Source organism: Dasypus novemcinctus, chromosome 10 (genome assembly GCF_030445035.2).
Source record: "Dasypus novemcinctus isolate mDasNov1 chromosome 10, mDasNov1.1.hap2, whole genome shotgun sequence".
In the NCBI taxonomy this organism is placed as follows: domain Eukaryota; kingdom Metazoa; phylum Chordata; class Mammalia; order Cingulata; family Dasypodidae; genus Dasypus; species Dasypus novemcinctus.
The window spans coordinates 89,011,378-89,025,919 of NC_080682.1; the positions used below are offsets into that span (position 1 = coordinate 89,011,378).

General features: G+C 38.8%; 1 long non-coding RNA gene across 1 annotated transcript in view; it reads right to left on the bottom strand.

Annotated features, from left to right (window-relative positions):
- Positions 1-488: 488 nt before the first annotated feature.
- Positions 489-14,542, bottom strand: part of LOC139439874 (uncharacterized) — a 64,551-nt gene continuing 50,497 nt past the window's right edge. Inside the window, exon 3 of the long non-coding RNA XR_011649947.1 lies at positions 489-14,045. This is a non-coding gene — a long non-coding RNA (uncharacterized lncRNA). The remainder of the gene's footprint in view (positions 14,046-14,542) is intronic.

Consider the following 14,542-nt stretch of genomic DNA (forward strand, 5'->3'; position numbering starts at 1 on the left):
ATAGTAAAAGTTGTGAGCTTACAAAGCAAACATGCATAACATCATATAGGGGTCCCATACATCAACCCTCCACCAAAACTTTGCATTGTCATGAGACGTTTGTTACAAACTATGAAAGAACCTCTGTCAAAATCTTATTACTAATCATAGTCCTTATCTTGCATTGAGTGTGTGTGTTTCCCCCAACCCTCCCTATTATTATGTTTTAAATATATTTTCTTATGACAGAAGTTGTAAACTTACAAAACAGTCATGCATATGTTCAGAACTCTCAAACAACACCCCTCCATCAACACACCACAATGTGTTGTTGCGGGCAGCGGTGGGCCTCCGGGAGGGTTGGCGGTTGGCCGGGCGGGCTCTCCGGACGGGGGCTGCCTCACAGTCGAAGGAGAGGAGGGGGTTCGACACGAAGCCGTTGGGCCCTCGCTCTCTCCGCTCAGGCACGGGGGACGCGTGGTGCAAGCAAGAACACCACGGAGACAAGGTCTAGGCACAAGTCTACTTTATTGTTGAAGGGGACATGGTTTTATCGGGTCTAGGGATACGTAAAGGGACTTGATTGGTGCCGGCGGGTGCTGTTGCTTGCGTAGGCGGTTACTGGACAGTAGGCGGTTACTGGACAGTAGGTGGTTACTGGGCAGTAAGCTGGCTAAGAGGTTAGGAGCAAGGGAGGGGAAGGGGAAAGTGTGGGCTGTCTAGATAACGGCTAGGCGGAAGACGGAGAAGGGGAGAAGGAGGGGCAGCGCCGGCTGCCAATACTGGGCGGGAAGGAGACGGGGACATGTTGTGTCATTTGCTACAGATAAAATAATAGCATCTGATTGTTACCATGTCCATAGTGTACATTTGGCTCACATTTTCCATACTGCCTCATTACCAACACAGCACATCTTTTGCCTAGATGCAAGAATATTATATTATTACTACTAACCACTGTCCATAGGTCACTTCAGCTGTATTTTTCCCGTTCTTCTCCACATTCCCATCACCCTGCAGTAGTAATATACATTTGTTCTAGCTAACAAAGGACATTCTTGCATCTGTACCATCAACCACAATTCTCACCCACCTCTTGGTTTACTGTGCTATCCAGTTCCTAGATTATTCTCAAGCATTCTGTCAGTTGGCATTTATATAACTAGACTACCATTTTCAGTCACATCCTCATTTATAAACTAGCTATTACTCACTGTGTGTTACCATCCACTCTATACATTTCCACAATTTTACAGTAAGGCTAATTAAAACTTCTACATACATTAAACATCAGTAGTCCACTCAGTCCTTCTCTTATCTCCTTTAAGAATCCACCACCTACCACCAGGTCTTGAAGATATTTTCCAATAATTTCTTCTAGAAGTTTTATGGTTCTTGCTTTTATTTTTAGTTTTTTTTTATCCATTTTGAGTTAATTTTTCAATAAGGTGTGAGATAGGGGTCCTCTTTCCTTATTTCAGCTATGGATGTCCAATTTTTTCAGCACCATTTGTTGAATGGATTGTGCTGCCTGAGCTGTGTGTAAATCTGTATTTCAATTTGTGTAGAATTGACATCTTGATGATAATATAGTCTTCCAATCCATGAGCATGGAATGTTCTTCCAGTTATTTAGGGCTTTTTTGATTTGTTTTAACATTGAGTTGCAGTTTTCTGAATACAAGTGCTTCACATCATTGGTTAAATTTATTCCTATTTGAGTTTCATCTGTCATATTTTATTTTCACTACTCTTTTGACACTTTTACTTACTTTTATTGATATAATCTTCATTTCTAGACTCTCTTCCAGGCTCCTCTCTCCTGTCTTTTCTTTTCAGGCTCTAGCATACCCTTTAGTATTTCCTGAAAATCTGGTCTCTTGCTTAGAAATTCTCTGTTTCTTTTTATCTGTGAATATTTTTGAAAGACAGTCTTGCTGGATATAAGATTCTTGGCTGGAAGTTTTTCTCTTGTACTATCTTAAATATATCAGACCACTGTCTTCTTGTGTCCATGGTTTCTCGTGAGAAATCAGCACTTAATCTTATTGGGTATCCCTTATATGTTACACATTGCTTTTCTCTTGCTGCTCTCAGAATTCTCTCTTTGTCTTTGGCCTTTGACATTCTGACGAGTATGTGTCTTGGAGTTGGTCTATTTGGATTTTTTCGGATGGGAGTATATTGTGCTTCTTGGACAGAGATATCTATGTCCTTCAATAGGGTTGGAAAATTTTCTACCATTATTTCTTTAAATATTCCTTCTGCCCTTTTCCCTTCTCTTTTCCTTCTAGGACACCCATGACATGTATGTTTGCATATCTTTTCCTGTCATTTAGTTCCCTGAGACCTTGTTCAATTTTTCCATTCTTTTCTTCATCTGTTCTTTTGTATGTTCACTTTCAGAGGCCATTTCTTCAAGCTCACCAATCCTTCTGCCTCCTCAAATCTGTTATTATATGATTCCAATTTTTTTATTTCATTGATTGCACCTTTCATTCCCATAAGATCTGCAATTTTTCTATGTATGCTTTCAAATTCTTCTTTGTGCTCATTCAGTGTCTTCTTAATATCCTTAATCTCTTTAGCCATCTCATTGAATTTATTAAGGAGATTTCTTTGAACATCTATTATTAGTTGTCTCAACTCCTCTGTCATCTGGAGGCTTATCTTGTTCCTTTAACTGGGCCATAGCTTCCTGTTTCTTGGTGTGGATTGTAATTTTTTGTTGGTTTCTTCGCATCTGGCTTATACTGGAGTATTTTTTCTGGGTGCAGTTTTTCTTTTTAGTTTAGGGCTTCCTATCATTTCTCCCTTACTGGTTGAGCAGTAGGAGCCAAGCACATAGTTGGTGCTATAAGCTGTGGAGGCTCAAGCTGCCCTCATTGTGCCAGGGACCAATGAAGCTTCCTCCAACTTTCTCCTTTGCCAGGGGTATGGACAGCATCATAGCTATGTGGAATAAACCACATGCATGACTAGACTATAGTTGCCCAGAGAGACTGATGAAGCTTCACATCCCTTTCTCCCCTGCCTGGGACAGGGATGGAGCTGTAGGTGTGGGCAGCATTCTATGCAGTGCAGGTCCAAGATGACCACAGTTGCCCATGTAGACTTCTGATTTTCAGTCTATGCCAGCCAAAGTGACCTGCAGTTACCTATATAGGCTGGTGCAGGGCTCCTCAGCCTCCTCCCTGCCAGAGGTGGGGCTGAAGCCTAGGTGGGCTGCAGGCTGATCTGTGTGAAAGAAACTGGTTCCTGCTGACACTGAGAGTTTCAGACAGCCCAGCTTCCCCACAGGCTGGGGGTGGAGTCGGAATGGTGGCTACTGGCCTCTTTTTGACTTGGGCTATTTCACACTCCAGATGTTCCCAGGGTTATTTCTTAGCCAGCCAAGTCTCCCATTCAGTAGCCAAAATTGGCAGCCAACCGTCTCCTCTTCCTGTTTCTGAGAAATGGAGCTTCCAATTCACATCACAGAACAGCTCCTGGGGCGGCTCGTGCCGCCTGAGTAGGATGATTACTGGCTTCCCTGGCTTGGCGGGTAATTTCCTAGAGAGGCTGGTGTAGGTCCCTGCAGCTTCCTCCTTGCTGGAGGTGGCACTGAGGCCTAGGCTAGACTGCAATATGATCTGGATGGAAAGAAGCTGGTCCCCACCAGCACTGGGATTCTCAGTCTGCCCTTCTTCCTCTCGTTCCAGGCATGGAGTTAAGATGGCTCCCGGCCTCTTTCTGACTTGGACAGGCTCAAACCTTAGCTGTTCTCAGGATCATACTGTAGCCCACTGAATTTTCTCATCATAGTTGAAATGAATGCCCAACTATCTCTTCCTCCCCCGTTTTGGGGAAGTGGAGCTTTCGATTCTTGTCGCGGAACAGCTCCTGAGGCAGCGTGTGCCTCCAGTGGAGGATGGGCACCGGCCTCCGGAGTATGGAGTGCTCTACTTACGAGTCTTCTCTGCAGATGGGCAGCTCCTCCTTCCACTCCTTCAAAGACATTGCAGGATGCTCTTCTGGTCTCCTGGAGCCCCCAAACAGGTGCTTCAGCTAGCTCCAGAGAGCTCTGGGTGTTTGCTAACTGCCCTGTAGCAGGAGCTGACTCTCGGAGCACCTTACTCTGCCACCATCTTGCTGGTTCACACCTAGTCCTTTATTTTTTAACTGTTACAGTCCTACTTACTGACTAGACACAATTCAGATCTCAGCTCCTCCATGACCTGCTATATGGAGGAGGCTAAATGTGCTTCTAACCTCTCCCCCACAAGTTGAAATGATCATAAAATCTCAATTCTTTCACCACCATGATTAGTTTAAGACAAGGTTTCTCTAACTTGGGACTATTGAGATTTGGGGCTGGATACTTCTTTGTTGAGGGAAGCTGTCCTGTGCATTGCAGGATGTTTAGCAGCATTCTGGCATCTAAGTACCAGATGATTAGGAACAACACTTGGTTGGAACAACCAAAATTGCCCCCTAGGTGGCCAGACCACCCCCAACTCCCGAATAAGAACCACTGGCCCAAGATGTGAGCATTGTTAAGAAAAATTAGCTGTGAAAATCGGCTAAAGGGATTATCAAGTGTTGTTTTTTTTCCCCTTTATTACAGAAGTTGTGAGTTTACAGAACAAACATGCATAAAATTCAGAATTTTCATATACCACCCTACCACCAAAACCTTCCATTGGTGTGGAAAAGTTATTGTAATTGTTGATAGCACATTTTTATAATTTAACTATTATCTAAAGTCCATGGTTTAAATTAGGGTTCACTGTTTGTGTAGTGTAATTTCATGGATTTTATTTCTACTTTTTATTCTGTTACCATAAATATGTAAATACAATCCAACATTTCCTCCTTTTAATCATATTCAGATATATATTTCAGAGCTGTTCATTGCATTCATGATGTTGTGCTCCCATCACCACCATCCATTATAAAAACATTTCCAGCATTCCAAATAGGAACCCTGTACAATTTAGGCCTTAACTTCCCATTCCTATTCCCTCTCCCTGCCCCAGTCCCTGGTAACCTATATTCTAGATTCTGATGCAAATGAGTTTGCTTATTTTAACTGTTTCAAAACAGTGAGGTCATACAAATATGTGTCCTTTTGTGTCACACCTATTTCACCCAATATAATGTCTTTAAGGTTCATCCATGTTGTCCAATATGTCAGGACTTCATTTCTTTTTATGGCTGAATAATATTCCGTTTTATGTATGGACTACATTTTGTTTATCCATTCATCAGTTAATGAACTTGGTTTGCTTCTATCTTTTGGCAAATGTGAATAATGTCGCTACAAACATCAGTGTGCAAATATCCGATCTACTCCCTGCTTTCAATTCTTTGGGGCATATATCTAGTAGTGGGATTGCCAGATTACATGGTAGTTCTATAATTAGCTTTCTGAGGACCCGGCAAACTGTCTTTCACAGTGGTTGCATCATTTTATATTTTCACCAGCAATGAATAAGTGTCCCTAATGCACTGCATCTTCTCCAAAACTTGTTTTTTTCCTTTTTTAAAAATAGCATCCATTCTAATAGATGTGGCATTGTATTTCATTGCAGTTTTGGTTTGCATTACTCTGATGGCTAATGATGTTGAGTATCTTTTCATGTGCTTTCTGGCCATCTATGTATCTTCTTTGCAGAGTTGTCTGTTCAAGTCTTTTGCCAATTTTTAAAATTGGGATGTCTCTTTATTGATAAGTTGAAGGGTTTCTTTATATATTCTGGATATTAATCCTTTATTGAATATATAGTTTCCAAATATTTGCTCTCATTGTGTAGGCTCTCATTTCACTTTCATGATAAAGTCCTTTGAGTACCAAAAATTTTTAATTTTGATAGGGCTCATTTTTCAAAGTTTTTTATTTTGTTGCTTGTGCTTTGGGTGTAAAATCTCAGGAAACAATGTCTAACACAAGATCCTGAAGATGCTTCCCTATGTTTTCTTCAAGGAGTTTGACAGTTCTAGCTCTTATATTAAAGTCTGTGATTCATTTTGAATTGATTTCTGTATATGTTGTTAGCTAGGGGTTTCCTTTTTTTTTTTTTTGCCAGCCCAGTTTTTTGAAGAGACTATTTTTTCCCAATTGAGTGGTCTTTCCCCCTTTGTCACAAATCAGCAATTTGACTATAAATGTGAGGGTTGATTTCTGAGCTCTCAATTCTATTCCATTGGTCTATATTTCTAATCTTGTGCCAGAACCATTCTGTTTTGATTACTGTGACTTTGTAGTAAGTTTTAAAATCAGAAAGTTTGAGTCCTCCCACTTCATTCTTCTTTATCAAGATGGCATTAGCTATTTGGTACCCCTTACTCTTCCATATAAATTTGATGATTGGCTTTTACATCTCTGCAAAGAAAGTTTTTGAAATTTAGGTTGACATTGCACTGAATCTACACATTGCTTTGGATAGTATTGGCATCTTAACAATATTTAGTCTTTCAAAAGAAATTGCAGTTTTCTTTGTATAAGTCCTTTACATCCTTGGTTAGATTTATTCAAAAGAAACTGGCAGTTTTCTTCATGCAAGTCCTTTACATCCTTGGTTAGATTTATTCCTAGATATTTGATTCTTTTAGTTGTTATTGAGAATGGAATTTTTCTTGATTTCTTCTTCCAATTGTTTGTATATAGAAACACTATTGATTTGGGGGTACTGATCTTATACCCTACCACTGTGCTAAATTCATTTATTAGCTGTAGGACCTTTGTTGTGGAATTTTCAGGATGTTCTATATATGGGATCATGTCATCTGCAAATAGTGAAAATTTTACTTCTTCCTATCCAATATGCATGCCTTTTCTTTTTCTAGTCTAATTGCAGTGGTAGGAACTTCTGGTACAATGTTGAATAACAGTAGGCCTTCTTGCTTTGTTCCTGAGTGAAAGCTTTCAGTCTTTCACCATTAAGTAGGATGTTAGTGGTGGGCTTTTCATATATACCCTTTATCATATTGAGGAAGTTTTCTATTCCTAGTGTTCTGAGTGTTTTTTATCAAGAAAGGGTGCTGTATTTTGTCAAATGCCTTTTCTACATCCATTGAGATGATCATGGTTTTTTTTTTTCTTTCCTTATTCTTTTAATGTGGTGTACATTGATTGATTTTCTTATTTTGAACCACCCTTGCCTAACTTGGGACAAATCCCACTTGATCATGGCATATAATTCTTTTAATATGCTGTTGGATTCAGTTTGCTAGTATTTTGTTGAGGATTTTTTCATCTATATTCATAATGACATTGGTCTGTAGTTTTCTCATCCTGTCATATCTTTATCTGGCTTTTAGTATGAGGATAAAGTTGGCCTCATAGAATAAGTTAGGGTGTGTTCCCTCTCCCTTCAAGTTTTTGCCAAGAGTTTGAGCAGAATTGGAGTTAAGTCTTCTTGGAATATTTGGTAGAATTTCCCAGTGAAGCCATCTGGTCCTGGGATTTTCTTTGTTGGGAGGTTTTTGATTATTGATTCAATCTCTTTACTAATAATTAGTTTGTTGAGATCTGTTTCATCTTGAGTCAATGTAGGTAATTTGTGTGTTTCTAAGAGTTTGTGCATTTCATTTAGGCTATCTAATATTGGCATAGAGTTGTTGATAGTATCCCTTTATAGTCCCTTTCATTTCAGCAGGGCCAGTAGATATGTTCCCCCTTTTCATTTCTGATTTTTATTATTTGTATCTTCTCTCTTTTTTCTTTGTCAGTCTGGCTAAAGGTTTATCAATTTTATTGACCTTTTCAAAGAACCAATTTTGGTTTTGTTGATTCTTCTTACTGTTTTATTGTTTCTTTGTTGTTGTTATTTTTTGCTATTTATCTTCTCCCTAATCTTTGTTTTTTCCTTCCTTCTGCTAACTTTGGGTTTAGTTTATTAAATTTCCTCTTAAAGCATTTTAGTTTCCTATACTTTCAGTTTTAAGGTTAGATGCCTGATTTGAGGTCTTTCTTCTTTTTTAGTGTAAGTATTTAGAGCTATAACTATACATTTCCATCTTTCCACTACCTTTTCTGCATCCCACAGGTTTTGTTAGGTTGTATTTTCATTTTTATTTGCCTCAAGATATTTGCTGATTTTGCTTCTGATTTCTTTTTTAACCTATTTGTTGTTCAAGAGTATACAATTTAATTTTCACATATTTGTGAGTTTTCCATTTCTCCTGCTGTTATTTAGTTCTAATTTCATTCCATTGTGGTCAGAGAATATACACTATATGCTTTCAGTATTTTTAATTTATTGAGACTTGTTTTGTGACCCAGTGTATGGTCTATCCTGGAGAATGATCCATGTGCATGCGAGAAACTGTGTATTCTTTTTTTGTTGGGCCCAGTGTTCTAGATATGTCTGTTAGGTCTAGTTGATTTAGTGTAGCACTGACAACCTGTACTTCTTTATTGATCTTCTGACTAGATGGTCTGTCAGTTATTGACAGTGGTGTGTTAAAGTCTCCTGCTATTAATGTAGAACCATCGATTTTTTTCTCCCTTCAAATTTGTCAGTATTTGCTTCATATATTTGGGGCTCTGCTGTTAGATGCATTTATACTCATGATTTTTACATCTTCCTATTGAATTGATTGTCTCCTTTATCAGTATATAATGACCATCTTTGACTTAAAGTATATTTTATCCAATATTAGTACAGCCACTCAAGCTCTCTTTTGTTCACTACTTGCATGATATATTTTTTTCCATCCTTTCACCACCAACCTCAACTTTTACTTTAATGTGAGTCTTCAGGAGACAGCATATAGTTGGGTCATGCTTTTTTAAATCCATTTTGCCAATCTGCCTTTTGACTAGAAGGTTAATCCATTTACATTTAAAGTCACTACTAATAATACAGGGTTTTCTTCTGCCATTTAACCTTTGTCTTATACCTTTTTTGCTCTTCACTTCTATTTTAGCCTACTTTGATATGTATTTGCTTTTTTGTGTTGTACCATATTAAGTACCTTCTCATTTCAATCTGGATATATTTTTCATCTGCGTTCCTTGTGGTTATGATGGGGTTAAAACTTAACATCCTGGGAAGTGGGTGTGGCTCAACCATATGGACGCTTGCCTACCACATGGGAGGTCCTGGGTTCAGGTCCTGGTGCCTCCTAAAGACCAGCAGATGCCTGCACCCACCACAATGAGCTAGACACCACACCATGCCACACCCCACCACAATGAACTAGATACTGCATCATGCTGCAACCCCGCTACAACGAGCTAGACACCACACCTGCTGCAACAAACTAAAGGCCACACTGCAGAAACAAGCAGACACCTAAATGAAGATGCCACAATCCAGCAGATGCCATAGCCAATAGGGAGCAGATGTGGTTCAGGCCGTTGGGCACTCTCCTCCCATATATCCAGGTTTGGTTCCCGGTGCCTCCTGGAGAAGGTGAGCAAACAATGAGCAGACAAACAAAAGAACCATCTGGGGGAGGGGAAGATAAAATAAAAATAAATAAAGTAAATAAATAAATCTTAAAAAAAAAACACTTAACATCCTAAATATATAACAATCATATTTGGTTTGATACCAATTTAACTTCAGTACCATGTGCATATACTTTTCTTATACCCTCTCTCTCCTCAACATTTTTTATATTTGTTAAAACATATCTTTGTATACTTTAGGTCCAAAAACATGGATTTATCATTCCTTTTTATGCATTTGAATTTTAGCACCTGTAGGGAATAAGAAGTAGAGTTACATACCAAACAATACACTACAATAATACTGGCATTTATAATTACCTAGATGGTTATCTTTGCTGCAGGTATTTGTTTCTTTATGCTGCTTTTTTTTTTATGATTTATTTATTTATTTCTCTCCCTCCCCCCCCACCAGTTGTCTGTTCTCTGTGTCTATTCGCTGTGTGTTCTTCTTTGTCCGCTTCTGTTGTCGTCAGCGGCATGGGAATCTGTGTTTCTTTTTGTTGCGTCATCTTGTTGTGTCAGCTCTCCGTGTGTGCAGCACCATTCCTGGGAAAGCTGCACTTTCTTTTCGCCCTGGGCAGCTCTCCTTACAGGGCGCACTCCTTGCGCGTGGGGCTCCCTATGCGGGGACACCCCTGCGTGGCACAGCACTCGTGTGCATCAGCACTGTGCATGGGCCAGCTCCACACAGGTCAAGGAGGCCCAGGGTTTGAGCCGCAAACCTCCCATGTGGTGGATGGACACCCTAACCATGGGCCAAGTCCACTTCCCTCTTTATGCTGCTTTTAATCACTGTCAAGTGTCCTTTCTCTCCATCTGAAGAACTCCCTGTAGCATTACTTGTAGAGCAGGTCTAGTGATAAAGAAATCTCTCAGCTTTTGTTTATTTGAGAATATCTTAATCTGTCCCTCATTTTTGAAAGAAAATCTCACTAGATTAAAATTCTCAGTTGGCAGTTTTTTCTTTCACCATGATAAGTATTTCACCCCATTGCCTTCTTCCCTCCATGATTTCTGATGAGAAATCAGCACTCAATCTAATTGGAACTCCCTTGTACATAATGTGTTGCTTTTCTCTTGCAGCTTTCAGAACTCTCTCCCTGGCCTTTGCATTTGATGGTGTAATCAATGTGACAGGGAGTGTTTTTCTTCATGCTTATCCTTTTTGATGTTCTCTGAGTTTCTTGGATATGCATATTCACATCTTTTTCTAGGTTTGGAAAGTTCTGTCATTATTTCTTTGACTATTCCTTCTGCCCCTTTCCCTTTTTGTTCTCCTTTTGGGACTCTCAAGGCATATATTGGTATGCTTGATGGTGTCCTGTATCTGTCTTGGGCTATTTTTCACTGTTAATATTTCCTTTTTCTTTCTGCTCTGCAGCCTGACTCATTTCAAATGTCTTGTCTTCCTTTTCACTGATTCTTTCTTCTGACAGCTTCAATCTGCTTTTGAAACCCTCCTGGGGATTTCTGCATTTCATTTATGGTGGTCTTCAGTAGTTCTTTTAGGATCCTTTTTAAAATTTGTCTCTTCACTTAGACTCTCCTATTTTTCATTATTTCCCTGATCTCCTTTAGTTCTTTCTCTGTACTTTCCTTCTTCTCCTTGAACATTTTTTATTTTTTAATGTATTTTTTTAATTTTTAAAAAGATCCTTAGATCACATAAATGTTACATAAAAAATATAGGGATTCCCATATGCCCTGCTACTCCCAACCCCCACATTTTCGCATATGAACAATTTCCTTCATTAGTGTAGTATATTCATTGAAATTGATAAGTGCATTTTGGAGCATTGCCACTGAGCATGGATTATAGTTTATATTGTTTACACTCTCTTCCACACAATTCTTTAGGTTATGGGAAGATATATAATGGCCTATATCTGTCATTGCAAAGCCATTCAGGATGACTCCCAAGTCCTGAAAGAGCCCCCGTATTACCCGTTTTTCCCTTTTCTTGTCCTCAGAGCTTCCAGTGGCCACTGCCTGCGCATCAGTGTTGTAATTTCTTCCATTGCTAGAATCACAATAAGTCTATAGTAGAATACCAGTAAGTCCACTGTAGTCCATACATAGTTCATTCCCTAATCCTGAGGATTCTGGGATGGTAATGTCCACTCCACCGCTAAATGAGAGGAGGCTTCAATCCCATACAATTGATGAAGGGGACTCTCTTGTTTGCAGTTGCAGGCTCTCTCGTTTCCTTGGTATGGTGGTTGTCTATCCTCATCTCCCTGTTAGTTGTCCTGGGTGAGTCTGATGAACTGGAGATTGGGTGCTACAACTCCATTGAGGCTCAGGGCCTAGCTAGCAGATGACAATCCAAAGATTTAAGTCTCTTGGATGTATACCTACCAACTTGAGCACCAACTATAGGTTCAAAAGAAGGGACAGATGAGCCATGTGTAAGGAAGCCATTACTGAGCCCAACTCTGTCACTCTCAGGAGCACAAATTCCAAACTAGGGCCCACTGGCAAGGCACCAAACTCTGGAGCTATCTGCCCTCACCATAGGATCTGGGTATCTCCAGAGCCCTCAGAAGCCCCCCTATTTGGAGTAATATCTACTTTGGCAGTCTATGAGATCCTGCTGAGACATGCATTAGTGTTGCCTCTGGGATGAACTCTCAACTCACTTTGAAGTCTTTTAGCTATATAAACTCATTTGTCTTTACCTTTCTGCCCTTTTATTTGAGGTCTTTTTACAGTTGCATTGCTAGTTGGTGCTTGGTAGTAATCCCTCAGTGCCAGGGAGGCTAATCCCTGGGAGTCATGTCCCATGCTGGGGAGAAGGTAATGCATTTATATGGTGAGTTTGGCTCAGAGAGAGGCCATATTTGAGCAACAAGGAGGATCTCAGGAGGTAACTCTTAGACATCGTATATTACTAGGCTAAGTTTCAATTTCGAGAGCAAAGGCTCATAAGCGCAGTTGTCAATATCAAGTGCCTATCAATGGATCATTCTCCTTCACTAGTCATTGCCTCTTAACTTGGGGGATTGTTGCTGTTCCATTAGAGAATGTAGCAGAGCTCTCCAGGATGGGAATTCATTATTCCTTTGGTTATTTTGTGAATCCCCACCCACAGTGGAGTGAACCCATGAACATATGAACACATTTGAACACATTGATATAACTTATATGTATGTCCAGGTGAACTTCCTCCCATGAATCCCCCATCACTGACACCCCTAACCAATGACCCTCCCCTGCCCCAGTTGTAACCCTTCTGTGATCCAAAGCTTCTTCAAAAATGAAGCAAATAAAATAGCCAAATACCATTAATAGGAAAATGAAATAATAATGATAGGTTTAAATATAAAAAGTTTAAAAAAACTAAAACTAAGATAAAATAAAATTTGGATATTAAAAAATGAAAAATATTTAAAATTTTGACATTTTTGCCTTTCATCACTGTAATATTTGTTGTCCTGTATGTACAGTGACGTTTTCTTCCATTTATTCCCCAGTGTCTTACTCCTTGAGCATTTTTAAGATCATTGTGATAATCTCTTTAAGTGTGGACATTAACTTGTAGAAAAATAACAGCAATACAAATGATTTTATCAACTAGAAGGACAAATTATTTGTCTGATAGAAAAGATAATTCCAAAGGTTATTATTTATTGCCATATAGGGCATTAATCAGTTTTGTACCTACTTAGCAATCTTATTTTGACATTTTTTAAAATGTCTCTTCCAGTAGAATATTTAAACCCTCTTTCCTCAAATGTTTTTTTAAACTAGCTTTATCATCTTACTGGTTCACTTATTAATGAATTAATAATAAATTATTGACATGTGTTCATTCTATATTTGTACGAGATCCATGTTTTGAAATCCTTGAAAATTATACTTCAACTGCTTTGTTTAATCCATACCCTATCCATGAAGAGTCTTTGGAAGATATTATAAAGCAGGGAAATAAAAGATATCTTTTTTGCTTTGTTGCTAAGCTGAAATCATGTACTTTCAGCGCTGCCTGGGACATGTTTCTACAAGACTTACCCAGTACCATAAACTCAATATATTTAAAGCAAATGTTTAAAGAACTACATCAAAAATATGCAAGTTTACCCATCATATTAGAAAATTTAAAGTAAACGTTATCAATCATTAATATATTAAACAGCAAAATATAGTATAAGAAAATTTGAAGTATAGAACTACCATGTGAAAAAAATAATTTTAAGAATTCAGGAAAATGTGTACCTCTCAGGGAGAAGGGAAGTAGTTGTAATTTGGAAATGATAACTGAGGGGAATTTAGTTTACCAGAAAGTTCAATTTCCTGACCTAAGTGTGGTTAGATACATGTTTTATTTAAAGATTAGTCATTCTTTTAGATATTCCTTTAGATATTTATTAGTTGAAAATAAAAAGGTTTAAAAAATATAACTTGGCAGAGCTTAAAAATATGAGAAGAGGGGAGCAGATTTGGTTCAAGTGGTTGAGCTCCCACCTCCCACATGGGAGGTCCTGGGTTCAGTTCCCAGTGCCTCCTGAAAAAACAAATATAAGTAAAGGCAAAATGAAAAACTCAACTCAAGGAAGCTGATGTGGCTCAGTGGTTAAGCAATTACATCTCACATACGAGGTTCTGGGTTCAATTCCCCCTGGTACCTAAAACAAAAACAAACAAATATCAGAAGAGAAAAAAGTTAAAGGATGAATGTTACATCAGAAATAAAAAGGAAATCACAACTGCTGAAAATACACAGATATGGAAGGTAAGTTAGAGAAAAATTGAGCAAAAGGAGAACGAGTCTAAAAGACTAAAGAAAGTTATATATGAGGAAGACAAAAAAGAGACCAACATAAGCAAAATTAGTGACCCTTAAAAAATTAAAAATTAGGAAATCCTACAAAAATGAAGAATTCATAATTTACAGATTAAAATAGCACACCACTCCCCATAAAAAATTAATCTATGAAATCCAACATAGGGGAAGCAGATGTAGCTCAAGCAGCTGGGCTCCTGCCTACCACATAGTAGGTTGTGGGCTAGGTTCCCTGTGCCTCCTAGAGAAGGCAAGCAAGTCGGTGAACTGACAGACCTGCTGGCATGGAGAGCTGATGCAACAAGATGATGCAGTGAAATGACGCAACCAAGAGACACA